The following is a 24,703-nucleotide window of genomic DNA, read 5'->3' as shown; positions in this document are numbered from 1 at the left end:
CAATGTGTGTTTCGACAGTCAAGTATAATCATTGATGACATGTAATACCAATAATTATTGTCCGTAAAGATTGAATAAGGTCATGTCCAGACATTTTCGTCTGAGGTTAGAAGATTGTCATCAAATTAACGTAATTTTGCTACTTGAATCAGGGTAACATTCTATATTTCGCATTTTTATTTTTATTTTATTAAGCAGCGAATTTTGGGATCTGGATTTTTATTATGATATCATTTCTTTGTATATATTTTGTCACCGTATTATTTTAAAATCTGATACGTGAATTGTGTTTGATTTAATGTCTGTAAATAAAATAAAATAGGTGTAGTCAGGTTATTTTAATTTCAGTATTTCTTGGGAGCAGTGTTTCTCCATTGACATGTTCATTTATGTAAATAAGATTTCATGTGTTAGGGTAAGAGATCATCGATTAGTTCATAGCCAAACCATAGAAGTGGTATGCTCATACCAAAAGACAGTCAGTAATCACCAAGCCTTAGAAATCCACCACATTTCAGTTAGGCAAATGAAGCGATCTTTAATAAGCAGTTGTATCACAAGTGCCGCAGATGACTTACATAAATAAGACGAAATCTGCCTCCATCTAGAGTTGGTACCACACAAATATGCATTCACAATGAAAACGCAGACAGCGGCAAACAAGGTAAAGTTAACGATGTAAAGGGATCGCTCTTATTTGAGATGTAAACTTGAGGCACTTAGCCTAATTAATTTAAGTATTTTAAGCGTCCAGACTATCACAGTTAAGTAAATAAGGTTTAACAAAACAAATGAGTATTGGTAGCACTCAGGTTTTTGGTTCAATAAATTTTCTTGTTTTCAGCCACGAGTAGTTTAAATATGTGGCAAAGGTTATATAACGGATAAAGTACCATGTTCATGGTGGCTTTATTTTTCCTCTTTTTCTTTTATTGTTACACATGGTTAGTGCATTCTAGTATTACTTTAGAGTTGGGTGCTTCCCAAATGAATTTAAACATGGGTTAAATGTTTGATAGGCACCTCAAGTCAATGTCAATTGGATGAATTAATAAATTAACTAATTAATTACTCAAATTTATTTTGAGAGGACATTTTCCAAGGTATTGTAAATCATTTATTCAAATGAGGCTGTATTTCTGACCAATGTTTGAATGGTGCCACGTCATCGTCATGGAGACAGTGGTTCGATATACTCCAATATATTTAAGTCTAATCAACCTTTAGTCGAAGTTTATTAAGGCAGATAATTAACTTATTGTAATGCAGATCCTTTAATTGTTTAAATTTTAATTTCATTTCACATTATTTTATTTTACACCACTTTACTTTCATTTTACACTTTGCAAATTTTGTTAATTATACAATTTTATTTATTTAAATTTTAATTCAGTCTTTGGGGACCGTCATTTAATAGTTTAGTTTACCCCATCTTTCATTTCCTCACCCCCCGATCGACGTGTGGCCCATCAACCCGAGGGATCGAAGGACGCACCACCTCTGAGGAAGAAGAGTCTACATGAGGCGGTAGGTATTTTTTTTAAATATCATTATTTTCAGGAGCAGCCGGCGCACATATCAAGAAAGAAGACCACCGCCTTGGGTGCCTTTAAAAGGGCACAGTAATGATTAATATCCCTGGCCTAGGGACTGGGTGTTTGTGACGTCCTTAACCTTCAGTTCCTCACACACAAAATTACACACTACCGACATTCCAAATACACGCAGGTTCATAAAATTGATGCCAGTAGGGGAAAAATATCCACATCGGTCGACGCCGGGAACAAATAGCATTTAAAAAAAGTACTATTCAAAGACGATTTGTAACTCCCAACGATATTTCACACATATCCCGCAGAATGGCAGCTTGACGTCTCTCTCCGATCCATCATCCGAACAACCACGAATTTACAGGAATAATGACGAAAATTGCATAAGGTTACTTCCTTGCTGGCAAGCAGCCAGAGACGTTGCCATGGTAACCGGTGTCGGTCACTCAATGAAGAGCATAAAACCCGCAGAAAATAGTAATTTTCTCCGTCATTTGAAGAGAAGGCGACATTATGTACATAACAAAAGTTGTTTAAAATTAAGAGAAGGTTCACATACGGTCTTTGCATTTGACAGAAAACGAACAGTATAAGAGAAAATTGAAAAAAAAATTCTCGTTAACGTATAAAACGCCAGACTCTTCATTGGCTTTTTAAATGATATGCATATCTAAACCTGCTCCTGGATGAGTATACTATAAATATGTAGACTGGTCGAGATATGCTGAGCCGTTTTGCCTTGGTGGTGGAACATACAGACAGACAAACAGATAGACTGACAGACACGAAGCTAAAAACCACTGATACGTTCTTGGCTAAAACGTATAGGAATCGTAAAAATTGGCAAATCAAACAAAATTACATACAATGAAATCTCTACAACTTTATTTACCAGTATATAGATATGAGGTATGTCTGTACGTAACTTTTCTGACACAATAAACCAGTTCAATCAGGGTGTAAAATTATGGTATTACCTCGTCTGTGAATATCAATGGTACTTAAAGGAATATTAAACGTATTGCTCTATTGTACCATTCTATTTAATCGCGAGAATGGATATTTAACGCAGTAAAAATATTGCGCAGTAGGACGCCGCTTGTGAGGGCGTGATGCTATACAGAGCGCGGGAATCGAGAAGGTAATTCCCCAGGCAGAGTGTGGTTGTGTACGAGTGAGAAGGAATATATGTGGAAGAGAGGAAGAGAGATAAGATTTTGTTATGGGAAGTCCCAGCGCCAACCTAACAGAATCTTAAGCGAGAGCAGACAGGGTCACCACACTACGGGAATCGAGCCCTAATTTGTATAATTGAAGGTTTCTCAGGAAAATAAAAAGATGGAAATAATTGCCAGAATTTTACGAAGCCATAGATACCTCAAGGTTTATTAATATATAATTAGATCAATAAACACGCAGCCAGCGGAACCACCGTGGGAAGATCTGGAGTGGTCGCATTCCAGACTCAAGATGTTTCTCGGTGGATTCCCGGGCGTCCTTTGGTATGTTGCCTCCTATAAGAGCTGAGAGTTATGGAAAGGGGCATCCAGTCGACGATCATATTGCTGCCAGTACGCGTCGCGCGTCTGCCTAGATTGCGCCAGAAACCTTTTGTTCAGAACAAAGACAGTCAGTAGTTATTGCAGTGAGGTAACTTTGATCCAGTAAATCGGTGATCTACAGAGTTACAGGTGGTAGATTCATAGATGTGACAATGTTCAGATACCTATCAGTGAGGTCGCATGTGGGTAATTGTATCGGCAACAAAGGAACGCCGTACTTATAGACTCCGATAAGTAGCGGTAAGGATGAAGCTCCCGAGGTGCCGAGGAAGTGTGGACAATAGGCTAAGGAGGTCTATATCCATCCTCGGATAGACTTGTGAATCCGAATTAAGCGGGCATGAAAATACAATAACTGAGTAGATAGTTTTTCTACGGGCTGAAAATAGTTTATGGCATAGTGCACAAGTTAGTGCGTATTCGGTTATACAAGAATTGAGGACGAGGAGGTGTGATATTGCGAAGTGTTAGAGCTGTATGCTAACTCAACATGAACGAAAGTCCAGAATGATGCGTTGTGCTTAAAGTAAACATTTCATTGTAGTAAGAGGTCGAGGCGTATTCCGAGGGAAGTGAGGTGCAAGAACTTCAGAACGTGGCTTCGAAGACGCTACCTTGAACGAGGCATCCCTCAAGAAGAAGGCAGCACCATGGACCAGCGGGGCGGAAAGACCGGTCTCCAAGAATCGACCCTGGACGAGACCTCCACCATGATGTAGTAAATCACTATAGCCTACCCGGAGGGGGAGAAGAGGAGGTCAGCATAACGAGATAAGTGTACCATGATTTTCTAGACATGTTATAGAATTTGGGAGTCACGCAGAGATAGTAGAATTAAACTTGTAAACATTAATATAGGATTTGATTGTGGCCCATCCGGCTGCATATTAAGATTGTTTGATATATCTAAAGGGTAAGGGTAGTTAGATTTGTTTTTTCCTCTTTATGTAAAGCAGACAATGATGTAATCTTGATAACACGGCAAGATGTAATGTGCCATGCGTATATAAGTTGCTTGAGAGTGGTAGACGGGATATGTCTTTGTGTCGGTCGTTGGATACGTTTTTTTTCTCTTGTGTGATTAGAGTACTTGAATAATCATCCTCTGATCTTATGGGGAAGGGCAGACATATCTGCCTGATGTTAGGTGTGCATGCTGATTGTATTTTGATCATGTGCTTGGCTCTATTTATGTAACTTAGATGAACGTGATCTGTAACGCAGGTGGAGACATTAATGTTATCTGACTCTGTGCGACTCTGCCAAACATGGGCTTGAACCTCTGACCCCCAAGGTTACTGTGAACCCGTCGTATGTATTGACGGTATTGATTTTATGGGATAGTATGGTAGAACACTTTATATGATATAATTGCGGCTTGTGTGGCCTGTTAATAAAGCCTGATACCTAGGGGGAGATTTATTTTTCTCCACTCATTTTGTGGCCATTTGCTGCACTATGTGAAGAAGCATAAGAGCCCTTTGTAAAGGGAGCTGTGAGAGTGCAAGATGTAGGGTACGAATGTCCGGCAGTAGTTTGTTTACATTTTTTTGTTGTATGGGCAAGGCTCTGCCGAGACAGTAGAGATTAACGTCCGGTCTGCTCACTGCGAGGGTGTTGGAACAGCCATCTTTGTATAGCCCGGGGGAAGGTCGTCTTTTCCTTTGGCAGAGGAGCTTTTTGAGGACACTGTTGCTTCATTCATTTGATCGTTTACCTCCCTTTCTTTTGTTTTTTTTTTGTTTTTGCATTCTTATGGTTGCGTAATACACTTAATGTTATCGTGCACGATGTAGTTGTTACGAGAGCCCATCTCTTCACACAAAGTTCTGGTAAACATGTAATATAGGGCGGTAGTGTAGGTTATCTGAGAATCCTTTTATACTTATTGTGCTGCTATTTTTGTGTATATAAATATCCCGATATGGGAGGAAACTTTCAGAATAGCGCTAATATCCTTAATTCTACCATCATGTCATTTTTATGCCGTAGGCATAGGGAAGCTGTTTCTATGTGGGGGACACATGCGGTCTTGCTTGGTTCACAGATCGACAAACTTCAGCATAACGTCATCATCCAGATAGTATTTTCTTTGTTTTCTTTTTAAACTGTAGATGTGAGCCTTTGGGGCATGTATTTGGGCACTCCAGGTGCAATCATTGTAAATAATTAGAGTTGTGAATACAAACTTATGCTCAAAAATTCTGATCGCTGCGAAAGTGTTCCCCATTTCGTAGTTGAATATAATTGTATGAGTTCCCCATGATCCTCTCGTCATAAGAACCCAGTTGTCGACCATTTCTGCCGACTGCAGCTGAGCTGGTGCCCGTATGTAGGAACAGGTGAGCAGGTAGGTATGATCCTGCAGTGTTGATGTGCCCTGTAGGGTACACTATGACGTTGTTAACTCCAACATTTTACGATTACCGCAGCACTGTGTTAATCTTCATTTAGTGCTCTGTTTCACTGTTCGACGTTGATAGATTTGAAATCTTTAGAGTACGTAACATCAAGATACGTCTCCTGAGATTGGAGAGGCAGCTAATCTCTATGAAAAAATGATTGAATCTTTGTGTGTCCTTTTTATACTCAAAAACTACTGGGCCGATTTCGCTGAAAATTTCAAAAATTGTTCTTATTATCCTAAGAGGATTTACGAAGTGGTTGAACGAAATCCGATCGGTAGTTTGGCATAGCGAGGGGAAGGGTTGAAAATGAAAAGAGGGGAACGCAAGCAAACCGCAAGAAAATCCTGATCAGCGGGTTGCCTGACCAACAGTATGTTAAAATAATTATGTGTTTCTTAAAGTTGAGTTTCTTCTTCTTCTTATCTTATTTTTCATCTATGATGGCATAAGGGGTGAAAGAAAATATTGAAAGCGGCAGAAATTCCCGGTAAATATGTATGTTACAGCATAGCTCCCAACAAAACTTGATACACATACAACTTACTACCTGCAAAAACTACTGTAGCGGCAAGAAACCCCTAGCACCCCTAAGGGAAAGGGTTAAATGTAAAAATATCAAAATGAACGCTATTAGTGGCGAATCCATAGTATTTGGGGTAGCTGGGATGAACTGTGACAATATCGGTGCCTATCAAATCAATGCTCATTCCCAATCAGTACGGGGATTAGAAGGGGTGAAAAATATTGTCCAAAGTGGTTGAGAGTACGGGTGTAGGTGCGTATGTTCCAGCATAGCTCTCAACCAAACATGATTCACATATGACTTATACGCCCTTCCCGCGATCAGGATGGGTTACGTAAAAGAAATCCCGACTTGTCTCTCAGGGTTCTTGAATATACATATACATATAAACATTTTATGTTGGATGGAGGGAATGCCAATACGTCGAGTAATATTTTATTTACCAGCTAACCCGATGGAAGTCTCCATCCGATGTATTCATCGACCGCATGAATATCCAAAAATTCATCTCCATAGTTACCTTATATCATTACAAAAAGTCATAAATAAGACCTCATGTAAAATCTTAATTATTATTTATTGAAAAATAGAAACCCTAGTAAAAGGTGAAATTATAAAACTAAAATTCAAAACTATACGAATGGTAAACATTTGGTTACTTAAAATATCTGTTAGTGATCACAGTCTTCATTCTCGTCTTTTAATCACAATTGAAATGTGCTAGTTGTTCGTCGAATAAAATCACTCATAGATAAAATTGATAACATATGCAAAATTAGCATGGGGAAATTATGGTTTCGTTAAGGTATACAACTTGTTTATAGATATAATTCTCCGTCCATGTCACTGTTCTTAAATTGTTCTTAGGACATTTTGTTAAAATACGGTTTATTAATTTTAACTCATTGCGGACCGTGGACGGCGTAAGACGTTCAAGCTTGCTCCTATGCTGCGGGCCGTGGACGGCGTAAGACGTTTAATGTTCCGCACGAAGCAATGCTGTTTATATTCGTCATCTATGCATTCTTACACCTTAGTCAGCGTTACTGGTTGTAGCAGGAAGTTGGTTGACCTTGTTGAGATAACCCTCGCGTTGAGTGGGCTCATGTTTATCTTAGCAGTTTTAGCTGGAAAATCTCATAACTTCCTCGCGCGTCAATTCGGTACTTGAGATTCCAATGCAGTGCGTGTCGTCCTTACCGAGTGTAGTATAATGGCTTATAATACAAAGTTTCTTACGGAAGATTAAATAGATATTGTTCACAATGATTAACGTATTCCCTGAAATAGACTCAGATAGTGAAAGTGAGAGTGGTGAGGAAATTGCGATTCCCGAATCCGATAGGCCTATAGAGAAAAGTGAAGTGCCTGATACATATCATTCTAGTTATTGTCCACCCGTTCCACCATTTACAGAGAATTCAGGTATAAACGTTCAAATAGGAAATAAGCAGGATATTTTGAGTTACGTGAGTATTTTCATGAATGAAGAATTTTATCAGTATGTGTGAGCAGACCAATCTATACGCGAGTCAAGTGATAAGTGCGGGGCCCCGGTCTTTCTCAAAGAATTCGATCATGCAATCGTGGAAACCGATTAGTCCAAAATCCTGATATAAAAATATACTGGACCGAAGACCCTGTTATTCATACTACGATATTTTCTAAAACAATGTTCCGAATACGCTTCCTTCATATTCATTTCTTCACTTTGGTGACAGTAATCATTATGCCAAAAATATACATAGGCTGTATAAAATTAGACGTATTTTGAAACCTGTCACACCATATATCACACCTCAAATATTTACAAGAGGTAAGCACAAAGTATCATTTTTCTAACACTTGTAGTTTAGGAGTAATTGTAAATTGTATTAAGTGATGCACGTCAAGAGGGCCGGGCATGAAAATGGCCGGTCCAGGCATTCAAATGTCCCACTCAGAAGCAGGTACTGAACGTGTTAAGTTGGATTATCTCAGGATCTCAATATAAGCATCCGGAAAAGCGGTAAGTTATATTTCCTATTATCAAAGCTCTGCTCTTTACTAACTAAAATTACTATATTACTAAAAACCATGCCTAAAATGAACTTCCCTATGAAACCTGAATTAATCATTAAGTCTCAAGAGGTATTCAGATCCTTAAGCGAGCTTAAATAGGAATACGTAACTTCGCGCGAATCAATTCAAATCATTTGGGAAACATCATACTTAAATACAGTTTGTGATATCAACTGATCTATATTCCTATAAGCAGTAGCAATGATCATCCATATTAATCTAGGTACGCAGTAATTACTGCGTTAGAATGCAACTTTTCAGAAGAAATCCTAAGTTAACATCTCCAAGTTAGTGAATACTCATTCTTATAAAGATACCTTTTGATGACACAATCCTACCATAACATTCCACCGTTACCGTACTATATGGATTCTCGACAACATATAATATTATTCAATCATGAGTATATATATATATGATTCTAATTTGCGTCATCACCTCACGTTTCACTTCATATACTCTATTTCTATCTTTTATTGCATCGTAACACATATCTCCATCCAATTCATTTTTCATTTCCTTCATATAACAGCATTACACATTCTTCATTACTCATTTCAAATCATATCTCTTCTTATTACTCTAAACTCTTCACATAATAACCTCTTTCGGCGCACAAGTAATCTTATCCTTGTACATTCTTAAAACATTGGAAAAATATGTTCGTACATCATATCAACATATCTTCTGTCTGCTGTCTTTTCCATATCTCGTGTTACCCTAACTTATTATGACAACGTAATACCTATATGTCTCATTCACTTACGTCACCTACATAGGTATTAACATGTCACATGGATTTTTGTGAATATCATTAAGTATTCTACTCGTAAGAACTTCACATCTGCTATGGCATAACATACATTGAAGAAAATGGAGATTGCAACACCACGAAGGCATTGGTCTTTTGTATTGATTTTCTAGATATGGAACGACTCCATGAACGTATGTAAACGATCAAAGTTTCAGACCCATCGGATTGTTGCTACAGGTCTCCCCATGTGATTGGTCGCGGAGGAATCAACTCCAGTATACGGACTCTGGTGTAGCGTAGTTGACTTGAAGTCTTTGCAGTGAAGTGTTCCCCATCAAACATGCTTCGACGACAGAGAAGAGCACGCTATCAACAACCGTCGCCGTTTGAGAGAGCTCGGATAATTGGGCTGTGTGAGGCTGGATTATCGCTAAGGACTGTCGCTGCACGTGTTGGCCGACAGGCATCTACGGTACAACGTGTATGGCATCAGGGGTCAAATGAAGGTACCCACACTCGTAGACCTGGCACAGGCCCAGCGCGACAGAAAACTGTGAGAGAGGATCGCCGCATCATTCGGATGGCCCGGATGGAACCCCATGCAACAGCAGCGCAAATTCGAGAAGCTGTGGCACCCCACGTTACACAACGAACAGTTGGTAATCGCCTGCGTGCAGCTGGCTTACGAGCCCGTGTCCGTGCAGAAGATGTTCCATTGACCCCACAACAGCGACGTGTAAGGCTGGCCTGGTGTCGAGAAAGATCGACGTGGGTTGACGAATGGCATAGGGCCGTCTTTAGTGATGAATCGCGCTTCTGTCTTGCCCGCAGTGATCGCCGGAATCGGGTGCACCGACGTACCGGGGAGAGGGGCCGCCCAGATCTGATTGTCGAGAGGCACACAGGGCCAACACCAAGCATTATGGTCTGGGGAGCTATTGGCTTTAATGTGAAATCACAATTAGTGCTTGTTGAGGACACTATGACTGCTCGACAGTACGTTGATAAGGTACTCAATCCAGTGGTTGTCCCTAAGATGGCAAACATTGCTAATGGGATGTTTCAGCAGGACAGTGCCCGGGTTCACACTGCATGTATCTCCAGAGAAGCTCTCCACGACATCACAACCTTAGAATGGCCCGCCAGATCCCCGGACCTCAGTCGTATTGAGCATGTGTGGGACATGATGGGTCGACAACTGGCCAACCGTCCTCAGCCACCCGCAACTCTGGAACAACTGACCCGTGCAGTGCAGGAAGCATGGGCCACAATTCTTCAGGAAGCGATCCTGGGCCTTATTGACTCCATGCCTCGACGAATTCATCAATGTATTGCAGCTCGTGATGGGCACATCCTGTATTGATTGTTGTCCAAACTTGCGGTCAGAGGGATCTGAAAGTGCAATAACCGAATCACAACCGAACACTTGTCCTGCATCCTCAATTGCAGCAATATAGCACCACTCCCCCTGGGTGTTGCAATTTCCATTTTCTTCAGTGTACTTGGATAAAATTATACCATATTCTAACTGGAGTTTGGTTACATTTCTTTACGAAGACTACCTATTCCCTTTATATCGATATAATACCGAAGTCACTCCAGTGAATTTGATATGGGCTAGGTTATTTTGAAAACTACAAGGCCACAATATTAATCTATTAGCTACAATTGATCAACCCATAAGAACTTATACCTTTTCCTTCGCTTCTGGAATGTTTTTGTGGCTCGTTCATGCTCCACTGTCGTGGGCGATTGTTCTGCTGCATGGCTGGCTATGTAGATCACCTTTAAAATTGTGGTAATTTCTATGTGTATTTGACAACACAATAGTGGAATAAATTGTATTAAATAGTTGGTATTAAAATTACTCCTTGTGTGAACTTTGTGATTAGCTATTTTTCAATACGGAATAATGACTAGAATAATGGTTTGTAATGGCTATGTGGATGTCATCTGCGATGCTGGTCCACTTCGGTTCAGCCCGGGTTTTTCCAGGTAGCCTGCCTCCCATCTTTTAGAAAGCCATCGTTATCTCGTCTTGCTCAAATACAAAGAAAAAATATAATTGTGAAATCAGCTATTGCATGCTAATCTTATCAAAGCCTTCTAATATATAGTACAATTATGTTTCATTTAAGGTTTCTTTGCGTGATCCTTAATCTCAATCAGATCCCCATGATGCCTGCATATACATCAAAATATATATTCGTTATATGGATTTGCTTTTATCAGTTTTCTAATGATGGTATCGCACTATTTCGATCATTTTCTTCTCTGCATAATACTATCCTCTTGCCGCCTTTTAATATGGCTGGTCTCCAAATCTTCACGCGTGTTTTAATAATGCGCTTTATGGTTATATTCTGATATGCTCCGCCTTATATCGACGTTTTATCGCTGTTGATATCTTCTTTCCCCAAATTGTCTTCTTTCCTTGATATATTTTTTACGTTCCAACTTGCGTCCTAATTGCGATACGTCTGCTCGCTAAGCTAGTCAGTCATTTGTGTTTTTTTCTGCAGTGTTGGATCTTTAACAATTCGAATCCTTGTTTTGTCTTTTTAACTGCCATCATGATTATATATATTTCGTCATTGCGTTAACCTGAGCTTCTGTCATACTCTATAAAGTTATTCACTATGTCGAATTTCGTTTTGGGTAATCGCATTTACTCCAACTCGACTGAACTTCACTTTCGGAATAGTGGAATGGCACACTTACTGTTCGGAAAAGAATACACCCCTACGGGCAGTGGTGGAAAGAGGGCGAAATATTAAAATAATAGAAATGTCTAATATTATATGTGAAAAGGGTGAATTTTAACAAATATTTTTTCTTTTGATTTTAAATGAACGGTTCATAAGCATATAACGCGGTTGAATTATAAAATGAGGGAGAAGCCGCGGGCACCTGCTAGTTCATAATACAATTTAAGACTTTATCCAATGTAATTGTAAATGAAAAATGCATTACTACCGTTTTACAAATTCAAAGGAATCGCGATGAAAAGAACTGATTAGTAGGAACCAAAACATCGCCTATATACATTTATCATAGGTTTGTGTACAGGGAAAAGTCGAAAAATATCAATTGGTTTGCAGTAGATATATCAAAATCACAACTTTTATTATCGCACTATCACAACAATTTTTAACACCTTTGTGAATGAATTTTAGTTATTTATAATCAAGAACAAAGTATGACAGAAAGAAGAAAAGCATCAGACTGTTAACGGTCCCGTGGGCATACCAACTTTGAATATTTCAGAGACATTTTGTAAGTAACATTCAACAGAACTCACTTTCTTTATGCTCTGGTCAATAGTGTGCATATATTGTACGTGTTTGTTCGTTCATCCAAAATACAAAATGCCAGAAATAAAATCAACTGAGACGAGTACATAAATATCACACTTTCCGTAAATACAGATTTAAAAAACAAAATATATGTGAATAGATCAGAATATTCCGGTCTCTCGGCTGAACAGTCAGCAACGATGTTTCTGATTCAGAGGGTCAGGCGTTCGGTTCTTGACCGGGTTGTGGATTCTAGTCGCGCTTCGTTAATTTCTGTATCTCAAGAAATAAGAGTTCATGTTTGTTCCAAAAGTTCTTCCTCATACACATAAAATACACCACACGGAAACGTACTGTAATGACGAAATTTCCCCCACGTACGGTTGGCGGTAATGAAAGTCATCCGGAAGTAAAATAGGGCCTACTGCTCATGTATGACTGTTAGCTTGCAAACAACCCAGGCCCTCAGGAAAAGGAAGATCAGTGAAATTAAGCAGGGATTCTCAACTTAATAGTTTCGGATTTAGATACAATTTCTAATTCGGTATAACGTACTTTAGGTTTCACTAATCATTTCTTTGGCGTTCGGAAACATCGAGGTGCCAGAATTTTCGATCGTAGGAGTTCCTTTACGTGCCAGTAGGCACACCGACACGAGGACAGAAATAACAGAGAGTGATATTTAGATGCTGCAGAAAAGGGTCTGTTCGATGTACGTTTAACGTAACAATATTGAATACTACAAGAACATTACACTTCTAGTTCATTTCCACCGCACTTAAACAAACTCCAGCCTATCAATCCTAAATTTATCACTTGTTTCCTCAAAATCGTATTATTGAAACTATTAACACTGATATATCCAGAGTTCTTAAGGCCAAAACTCAATTAATAGCACATTTTTAACGATGACTTTTATATAAAATATTTTCTGATCACAAATAGATCATAATGTCAAAATTATAAGAAATATTTCTCATACTGTAAGTACCTTAACCTTTGAATACCATATTGTGACCTGACTCTTGGCCTAATGAAAAGACAAAAAACAATTCAAAATATTAAAAATCTTCGAAGTAATTCGGAAAAGGATGAATCATTGCAAATTTTACAATGAAAACATCAAAATTTGGCATTTAAACTCATAGTACATTTTTGTGTAGATTGAAAAGTTTGTTTTGAAATGGATAATTTAGTAAAAATTTTAATTTAAAAATAACATTTAGCAGCTAAAATGTAATACCTTTTTGCTAGATTAAAGAGCGAATTTAAAAAGTAAGGCACATGAAATTTCATCGATTGAAGTTCAGGTTTAATGTGACTCATTAGTTAATTAAAATAGCGTCTGAGGAACAAAATTAATAGTACGTCCTAATTTCCAGTGGTGGAAGTTGTACGTATCCATTTAAAGGATACGTTATTCTGAAAACTATCCTACACGCTGCTTGCCACTTCTCTCACATAACTGTAGAATTACACAAGTTTGTTGGCATTGTGGGTATTGGAAAATGTACAGTGTATTGTGACGTGCCTCATCAAGGGGCCTACGTAAACAATTTAGATGCTCATTCTTCCGTATAGTGGTCCGCTCAATTTTCCTGTCTGGAAATGCATTGTGGTAGTCAAGTAACATTGAACTGCTGTATGTGTCCATTCTTTCCGGTTAAACCAATCACAAGGCTCGACGTTCAGTGTAAACCTGCTGCCCATCAAATATGCTCTGTCTCTATTGTAGAAATGTTAGCTGTCGCCGTTGGCTAATGTGGATTGCATTCCCTGGGCAGGTTGGAATTCTTCTACACACCATGCAGAGCATTGTGGAAATGAAACGGCATAGCAGTTTGTAAAAATATATCAGTAAAATGTTTTAACCGATACAATTACTCAAAGTAAGTTTAAATTAAAAGAGAGTTTACATGAATATAACAAAATCTGCTACGAATGACCTTTATGATTTGCAAGTAATAATATAAGTTAGAAATGAGTTAGGCTAGTAGTTCTAATGCGTTTTTGTCATAACTTCATCGAAATAAATGTATTATATTTATTCAAAAATTGAACATTTTGCCATTAATAATCATCTTTATAAAATAACTAAATTATATTTAACTAGTTTTAGTGCTAATATACATAATTCATCTTCAAATAATATGAGATTTAGGACATTACACAGTGGCAAAATATTGTCCTAAAGTGCTTTATAATGTGCACAAAAGATACCAAGATAACTAAATACACAAATAAATAAATAAATAAGTACACACTTAAATATATACATACTTTAATGATAATTATAACGGATCTCTTGCCAGCATTCCTCCTCAGAGCCTCAGTGACTCAGGCGACAGCCCACCAGCCTCTCAGCGTTAGGTTCTGTGGTTCAAGTCCCGGTCACTCTACTGTATGTGAGATTTGTGCTGGTACTCCTGTTTTACCTGTTATTATTCATTCCAGAAAGACTCTCCAGTATCATTTAATTTCATTTGTCACTCATTTATCATTGCCCCCAAAGAGTGCGACAGGCTTCGGCAACCGGCACAATGCCTATCCTCACCCCTAGATGGGGGTTTCATTCATTCAATTCCTGAACCAGTCGGCTACGTCTCAAAATTCATGAGTCTCAAAACTTACGGGCTATAATTAGTATAAAGTAGTATCAAAACTCACGACTGCAAACTAACACTCTAATGAATGTCAAGATTCAAGAAATCGTTCAGCAGGTCCCTGCGATGATCGCAGGAGGGATGAGGTGCGCGGTGAACCACGCTGCCTTTCAAACACATGTTTGCCCACTCACTTTTAGGATGGGACATCTCATGTACAGTATTATTAACAGGAATTATCACCCTACCATAGACCAAATTATCGAAGTATAACACTTATCTTTACTCCGATATTCTGCTTGGTGTCATCGAGCAGTGCAAAGCGTGCAATTCATCACTTTGCAAAAGGGTACACTAAACTTAATGCACAACGGTTATAAGTTATAGCAGCGAGAAAACAAGTCGGGTGAAACAGTGTATATATATATTTTAAAAGAATGTCATCACGTGTGCCGGTAATGTTATAATTGCGAGTGTCAATAGCGTTTTAAATGAAACAGCCCACCAGTTTGTACCTGATATCCGTGGGTTTCTCAACCTCCTGTCGCGAGGCTACAAAGCAGACCCACCTCTTGATGAGAGAGGGCTCGCAGTTCTGGCTGGCGCTAACAATGGAATTTTTGCACAATTCCGATTACATTTTCAAATATCTACAATCATTATGTGGGTAGAGAGGGTAATTATTCATTCAAAGGAGAACCGGCCCGGCTTGTGAGTTTTGAGACTAGCCCAAGTAAAGAAACATATTCTAACAAATCCTCTTCATGGAATTCATTCATTTTGATACTCGTGAGTTTTAAGCTTCCTGAGTTGTGAGACGACACGAGTCGGTCGAATGATTGGAAACAGGCTGTGAATTTTCAACAAGCTTTCAACAACCTGTGAAACCCATTGTTTTATGTGAAATCTGGGAGTTGACAGACCTATTTTAGGAGTTTAATTCTACAGTACTTCTATTACATTGAGTTCTGTCGATGTTTTTACTTTAAAGTAGCAGTAGACGTCATTGCGTAATTTACGATCTCTGTTCAGCGGAGTGAATTCCAGAGAATATTTAAGAAGTTTACGAGGGTGAAGTAGCAGGTAACTAACACGCCGCTATAATATAACATAGTTAGCTTGCGGAACTCTGTCTCCCTTTTTTCTACTCCAACACATAGCAACCAGTGGAGTTAAGCTACAGTCGAGGTATATATCATCCCGGTCTTAAAGTTTTATGAGTTGCTGCACTGCATTACCCCTTCGCAGTGAGATGCTGAAATACATAATTTAATCATGAATGTCCGTAGTTGTTCTTTCAGAAACACTGAGCAAAATGTAGGTCTAACTACTTCTCGTTTCCAAGGATAACTAAATATGCTACGATTAAGTTACTGCATTTTCCTTACGTTTTATTAGTCACTGCGAAACATAATTGTTGCACTAGATTAAGTCTGAAGTTAGCAGCTTATGGCATGGCTTCTTGAAATACAATATATCCAACGTCTACGATAAAAAATGTGGTGAAAGAAGGTGTATTTATGTTCCTCTCTCTATACTTTATCTTCAAATAATGTGACGTGAATGGTGATTAGTTTTTTAAAGAATTGGTGCTGTTCCAAAACGTGTGCATCATTATAATTTTCTGAGTTAAGAGGCTTGAGAAAACTATAAGTAAGTTATTATTCAAGAGTACGCCTGGAATGTTCTTAAATATTATATACAGGTCCAATAATAGCCAGTTTTAAAGTATAGTTGTAGCGTGCCTGCCACCATTCATCCTATTGGTGGGTGGGATGGTAGAATTACATGCACGCTATCCCCTGCCCGCCTTAAGAGGCGACTAAAAGGGACCCCAGGGCACTGAACTTGGGAGCAGGTTCCGGCGCTCGCGGGGCCGATAACTGAGTCCTGGCTCTGGTTCTATTTACTTGTGCCATGCTCCTTACCTTCGTCTATCCTATCCGACTTCCCTTGATCTATTCTTATTATTATTTCTCGTGACGCTGTTAGGTTTCCAGTGCCTACGGAGTCTTTAATTTTCATGTTCTTCGTGGTGCTTATCTTTCTTTGTCCGATACCTTTCATTTTATTCAAAGTGTCGGATCTCTTCCTCTTCCCCATCCCCCCCCCCCCACGATCAGTGTTAATACAGGATGGATTTTCAGTTTAATTTCCTCTTAAAACACCGATCATCGGCCTCTCTCTTGGAAGCCACGTGTTTGATTCCACACCAGAACGCAGATTTTTACCGAGCGATGGAACGCGATTAACTCACCCTTGTGAGACTAAGTGTGGAGCTGCTGATATTTGAGACTGCGGCTCCGCCACGAAAGCCAAGCTATACGGTTCAGAATGTCAATATGCTGACCACGTGGTCAAGGTCCTTAATGGGAATATTTTCGATGAGGTCATGCAGTCAGTGTTCTGTTAGACATTGGAAAAAGTTAATAACCTCGTTTAACTAAGAAAGTCAAAGAAATAAATCTTTCATGGAGTGCATTTTCAGTACGTCCCGACAATATACTTAGTATAAACTTAAAACCCACGATATGGAGAGGGAACTCATCTCTGAACAACGAGTTACTGTAACACCCCATAATAACCGAATGAAGCGGCAGCATGCGTCTACGTACTATTGCTATGGAGCCAAGCTGTGAATTCGGTAGACGAGTGAGTTCGAACCCCAACGTCGTCTGTCAGAGATTTTTCCGTTGTTTCCCATTTACACATCCAGCCACATAGACTACAGCCGATTTCTTCCACAGCTTTACACATTTTCATTAGGTCCTCAAGTAATGTCGGCTTCATGAGGGGTCTTAAAATCATGCTGTATAATTTCATCTCCCCACAATCCCCGAGACCGCATCAGGAAACGGGACTGGGGGTAGACATACATACCATGGATTTGGATACGAATGATCTGTGTAAATAAACTTTTACGGAATTCCTTCCAGATTACGAGTCCATCACTGCCCGCCCCGTGGTGTAGGGGTAGCTTGCCTGCCCCTTACCCGGAGGCCCCGGGTTCTACTCCCGGCCAGGTCAGGGATTATATTTTTAGAATTGAGGAGCTATCTGACGGTGAGATAGCGGCCCCGTCTAGAAAGCCAAGAATAACGGCAGAGAGGATTCGTCGTGCTGACCACACGACACCTCATAATCTGCAGGCCTTCGGGCTGAGCAGCGGTCGCTTGGTAGGCCAAGGCCTTTCATGGGTTGTAGTGCCATGGGCTTTGTTTGTTTGTTTGTTTGTTTGTTTGTTTACGAGTTCATCACTTGAACGTGTTGTAGGATCATAATAACGTACTCAAAAGGAAATTCTTCTTCTTGTCTTCGTTTAAGGCCATTGGAGACCACAACAATCACACATTACTGGTGCCTTCTTCGCATTCTTTCTCTGCCAGTCTGTCTTCTTTCGTCTGTCCACCGCCTATTAATTTTCTGTTCGACATGGAAGCCTTCTGGAACTTTCGATCACTTATGTATACTTTGTTTAATCCAGACTGCTCAAGATCCTTCCTTTCTTACCTTCCTGAGCCATCTGTCGGAAACATTAGGTCTACTATGAAGTTTTTAAAAAATCCCTTTTGTCAGTCGCTTCTCGTCCACACTAAACAGATGTCCATAAAATTTGAGTCTTCACTTCTTCATTGACTCAATCAATCTTTCACTTTCCTGGTATAACTGTGACCCCCCCCCCCCCCCTCCTTCTCGTAACCTATACTCGTCATCCAAGATTTTCGAACCTATTATCTTATGGATGATCTTCCTCTCAAACTTCTCAGCTTCTCTTAGTCACAACATTTCTGTCATTCGGAGGCATTCACTAGCATATAGACATAATGTTTTAATCACTGTGTTTTAGCTCGCCTTCAGATGGTTGTCCTCTTGTACAAAGTATTATTATTCTTCTTGTTTTCGAATAGGTCTACTATGGACCACGTTAAGTATCATTCATTTACGGTTCTTCCTCTTTCGATCGGCCCAGTACTTCTTCATCCTTTCGGAGTGGGCTTCTTTACGTTCTCGTGACCAGTTGTTGCCGGTCCGTTTTTTTCTACTTTGATCTTTGAATCCCTTAATTTTGTTGATGATTTTTCTGTATTCCTGTCTGTTGTACACTGCCTGCTGTGATATATTATTTTCCTCCATATCCTCCTTGACCCCTTTAAGCCAGCTAGTTTGTGTCTTCCTGTTCTCCATGTATTCCAGAATTCGCTTGGCTGTTCTCTCTGGTGGCATTCTTTTAATGTGTCCGTAGAAGCAGAGACTTCTCTTCTTGAAGGATGTTGTGATTTTTTCGGTCCTTTTGTATAGTTCCTCATTTGGTCGCAGTCTAAATTCTTGACCCACTTTCCTGGGCCCTAGTATCTTCCTCAAGATCTTCCTTTCTGTCTTTTCAATGTTTTCTAGTAAGCCCTTCCTGTTCAGTGGAATACATTCGATCGCATATAGACTCTCTGGTTTGATGACAGTGTTGTAATGTCTGATTTTTGCAGTGAATGAAACTGATTTTTTATTGTAGACATTTCGACATAACTGGTATGCTGCTTCCATCTTTCTTGCCCTTTCCTGTAATGCTATTCCTGGTAGTCCTGTTGGGGTTATCCATTCCCCTAGATATTTAAACTTCTGTACTCTTTTAATTGTTCCATATTTGGTGACAATATTTTGTGTCGGATCCTTTTTGTCCTGAATCATTAGTTCCGTCTTTTCGAAGGATATCTGAAGTCCCGTCTTTACAGCAGTCTCTTGAAGTGTTTCAATTTGTACCTTGGCTGTTTCAGTGTCTTCTGCCAGTATTGCCATATCATCTGCGAATGCTAGACAGTCAATTTTGACTCCAGATCTTCCCAGTGATATTCCATTTTTCACCCCTAATTCCATCAGTCTCTTCCTCCACTCTCTGACCACTTTTTCAAGTATAACATTAAACAGAAGTGGTGACATCCCGTCCCCTTGTCGGACACCTGTTTCGATCTTGAATGGTTTTGACAACATACCCATAAACTTAACCTGTGATGTAGTGTCAGTGATGGTTTCTTTGATTAAATTTCTAGTTTTTTTATCTATCCCAAACTCTTCTAACGTGCTTATCAAGGTTGCTCTGTCGACTGAATCATAGGCTTTCTTAAAATCCACAAATATAATCACTAGATTTTTGGCTGTGAGTGCACGTAGTTGTATTATGGAGATTAGGTTGAAAATTTGCTCGCTGCATGATCTCCCTTTCCGGAATCCTGCCTGGTATTCACCAAGTTCTTTTTCTATTATCCCTTCAGTCCTGTTTTGTAGTGCCTTGGATAGAATTTTAGAGGCAACTGGTGGCAATGATATTCCTCTGTAATTGTTAACGTTTGTTCTGTCTCCTTTTTTGTGCAGCGGGTGTATTAATGATGTCTTCCATTCCGTGGTGGACAGAGGTGAAAAAAAGGTGCGGGCATGAATGGGTCGATTTACAGTCATCAGAAGATACATTCAAAACATTTAAATCAAGGTTATATGTCCTTCTCCTTTCTTTTTATGTTTCGTTTCAATTTTAGACTTTACAATTTCAGGTACCAAAATTTACCTTATAAATTAGGTGATAACGTTAAGGAAATCTGAACAAATAACAAATGAACTAACTCGAGCTTGCAGCTCCCTAATTATACATTCTCCAAGAGTGCTGCGGCTCCTTCTAGGAACAGTCAATGAGACGAACCTCCCAATTTCTTTTACATCGCCAGGAGACAGCGTATTCAAAGTACACACTCACTTAAGAACACTTTTTTTTGCTCCACAAAATTATCTAGGAGACCACTCTCCAAACATTACAACGTTACGCCCTTCCAACGGCACCATTCAATATTTACACTAACACCCCGACAGGAAGAGAAAGAGCATCTATGCTCTACAAAATTTACACTTAGGGATCCATTTCCAGAATTTTTCATTTCTGTCAAGGCTCAACCTTCACTTTACAAATTCCAACAGTATTTGCTGCCTTCTGTGTTCAACAGCCTAACATCTTCACGCAAAAGGAATGAAATAGAATTTCGCAGGGGTATCTAAGTACTCATTCTAGTCGAAAACAACAGGTTAAAATTACTGGCCCAAAAATGAAAATGATATGGAAGTGGACATTTGCACTCATGGACATTTTCCATTAAAAGATTAAAACCATGTTTGGGCTTCTGGCCTAAAGTTACAGAGGCTGAGCCTAAACTACAGAGGTGACTAGATGGAGATGATATTTAAATTATAAAGATTTCAAACAGAAAAAGTTTAAAAAATCACAGTCACCTCAAAATGAAGTTGATAGGGAAGTCAAAAGGATATCACACACTCTATTCCTTGATTTCGGCTAAGTTCTTTGACTTGCTTAGAGCTAAATTTTAGAAAATTAAAGTTACATTACTAAAGACTAGAAACCTTCCTCTCGAGCTAGCTTTCAAAGACTATCACTTAGTAAAATCCGGACAGCCATTACCTTGAGTTGATTTACTACTTGATAGGCGAGGCACCCCCGCCTCCTTTCTTAACACACACTCTGTCGACTGGAATGATCAATAAGACAACCTGGTCCGAAAAATTTGCCAGCTCTTATACCCCAGGCGAAGGTTCTAGAAAGCTCTGGGCTAAGGCCCGACACACACCCCATTTTCAATGGGTAATTAAATAGATACAAGACACAGCTTATTGGTTGAAAAATAAATATACAAAATTTTCAATTGGTCAACAGCGGGAGTTGGCGACCAGAGAGAGAAGTGTTGTAAACTGTAACATACCAAAAACAAAGAATAATCAATTCAGTTTAGGGAACCTTAATATAAAACAATTACTTTAGAACGGCATAACATCAGTTTTTTAGTAGAGACATCTGTAGAGAAAACTCCAAACTAATTTTATTAGTTGTTGCAACCTTCATATATTAGATGGCATTCTCCAAGGCGCTTCATTTGAATGAACGGGGTGGTTGTACCTCCCGGTGCAATTTTATTATTATTGTTATTATTATTATTATTATTATTATTATTATTATTATTATTACTGTATTATTATTATTATTATTATTATTATTATTATTATTATTATTATTATTATTATTATTATTATTATTATTATTATTATTATTATTATTATTATTATTATATGGTCCCGCGGTGTAGGGGTAGCGTGCCTGCCTCTTACTCTGAGGCCTCGGGTTCGATTTCCGGCCAGGTCAGGGATTTTTATCTGCATCTGAGGGCTTTGTTCGAGGTCCGCTCAGCCTGCTTGAATACAATTGAGGAGCTATCTGACGGTGAAATGGCGGCCCCTGTCTAGAAAGCCAAGAATAACGGCCGAGAGGTTCCGTCGTGCTGACCACACGCCACCTCTTAATCTGCAGGCCTTCGGGCTGAGCAGCGGTCGCTTGGTAGGCCATGGTCTTTCGGGGATGTTGCGCCATGGGAGTTATTATTATTATTAGCAAATGTACCCGTCTTTCGCTACTGTATTCTACAATGTATACGGATATCGAAGTAAATTACTGTATATGAAATGAATAAGATTTATTTAAATTGCATGTGCCTTAGCGTTATCGGAGAAACAGCATGGGGAGGTCATCAGTCGTGTCAATGTGCGTAATAAGTGTGATGACTGTATCTTTCCTATAAGTATGGCAGGCTATAGAATATATAATTGTAAGAAGCATACGATTTACCTACAATAAAGAAATACAGCCAAATCTAATGAATAAGGGAGAGAGAGACGACGAAATGTCATAAAACCAAAGGTGTACATCACTCCAAATTGAACGGAGATTGTGCCATCTATTTTGTGATAGGACTTATCGTTTAGCTACTAAATACCTCGAAAAGGGGGCCTGCACCGTCGTTAAAATTGCCTTCATATTTCGATATTCTTCGGCGATAAAGAGTGAAAAATTTAAAGACCGTGGAAATTTTCCGTTGGTTGCAGGCTAAAACGTATAATTTTGCCAAATTTCTATTTTCTAGCTCGTCTGGCGGGGAGGGGCTAAAAATTAGGACATTCATGAAACTAAAGCTAAAAAATTTGCAGATGGTCATTATTACCCCATAAACGGATAACTGTACAAATATTTCGCCATAATTGTCAATTTACAAACACACGGTCGTTACAATTTTATTTTTTAGAAGATTATTATTATTATTATTATTATTATTATTATTATTATTATTGTAATTATTAAAACTTTCTCTATCGTTCACTGGCTTAGTGTCGGCTATTGGATCCCAATATCACAGATTGAAATGTTGGGAGATAGTCTCCGGGGAATAGTTATTTACTTCAGAGGCATGGAAATTGATTTTTCTCGTTACCAACTGGGCGGATGGAATTTCGAAACGACTAACTTAAACTTATCACTTTAGCGGCCGTTTCGTACAATATTTGATTTCATACTGTGGTGAAGTTACTTGTGTTTATTAATTAAACTAATGTTGACACGTCGCTACGCAAATAATCCACATCTGACTCATGCAGTGACTTTTTTGTTGTTTTGTGTGTGTGTGAATGTTACTATGAAACGCATCACACAGGAGTGTATGCGGAGTTATATGGTAATTAACAACAACATTAATGTTATTTGAAACAGTTATGTGTCCACTAAGCTACCAGAATGAAAAACATAGTCTTCCCGTTTCGGATTAATGAAGATAATATGAAAATTACGAAATATTGTGATATATCCGATACTTTCATGTCTGAAATTGATTAACCAAGACCAGGAATGGCGAAACTGTCACGCGAACACAACATCAATGGGACGCCACACAGCATACTAACATGCATGTAATAAATAAAATCTCGCAACGTAGCATATTTCAACGGTACGCTTTAATAAATAAGTATGCCACGATTTACTGTTTGGAAATATGTTGTACACATTTTTACATATATATCTTATTCATAAAATTTACCTTTTTTTGAAAAACGTAATTTTCAGTGAAGTTTGCTAAATAAAACCATGAAACATTCAAACGAAATTATTGATATCGTCACTACTATACCGAAACAGCGAATGTGACACTGTTCTTCTCATCTATTATTTTCCTTAAGACTTTTCGAGCTCGAAGCCAAATATTGATATGCAGTCCATCAGAAGAACTTTCATTGAGTTAATTTTCCTATGACCGTGTGTAAAGGAAAATCCTTACATTCACCACACTCTAGAAGTGGATAAATATGTCATGCAAACGTAAATTCCTACATCACGGTGCAGCAAGGTTCATTTTCCTTTACTCACGCGCGTATGGAAACGAACTTAGCGAACATGTTTCTGATGGGCTGAATATCATTCTCTGGATGGGAGACGTGACATTCTTTCTGAGGTCATTTAAATGCCCCGTACCAGAAATTTCTAAAGGAGTTGAACTGGTTTAAAATGGTTTCAAATAAATAAATAAATAAATAAATAAATAAAAGTGCATACAAAAAAAGTAGCACACATAATAGAACGAAAATTTCAAGTTACCTTCAGTAATGTTAAAAATGAGCCGAAAGTGATTTTCTAGACATAACTTCGTTGAATATGGGAGTATCAGACATGTTTGTTGTCCAATAAGTTCCTAACTTAGGCTCTTTCATGATATCGGTCAACATCCACAGTGCTGAAAAATATATCACCTCATCAAAATTAGCAGGCCTCCAATTACCATACATGCAGTATTTAGTAAATGGTCTCGCTGCTGTTATCAAAAATTGTTCCGCGTATCGGTTAGTTACTGTTACGAGAAATGACAAATATTCCGGTGTGAAGAAACAACATTAAGTATGCCATGCAAGATTCATCACTAGGTAATTTAATTGTACCTCCGTTCTTCGAATAATTGGGCATATGTCGAGGTTAACTCATCACATTCAGCACTCGCGAATTCCATCATACGAATCGCTATCGCTTTCCTCCACACAAGTCACAAAGTCATTTTCTGAATCACAATCAGCACACACTTCTTCT

Source organism: Anabrus simplex, chromosome 7, assembly GCF_040414725.1.
Source record: "Anabrus simplex isolate iqAnaSimp1 chromosome 7, ASM4041472v1, whole genome shotgun sequence".
In the NCBI taxonomy this organism is placed as follows: Eukaryota; Metazoa; Arthropoda; class Insecta; order Orthoptera; family Tettigoniidae; genus Anabrus; species Anabrus simplex.
This window is presented reverse-complemented; position numbering follows the sequence as displayed.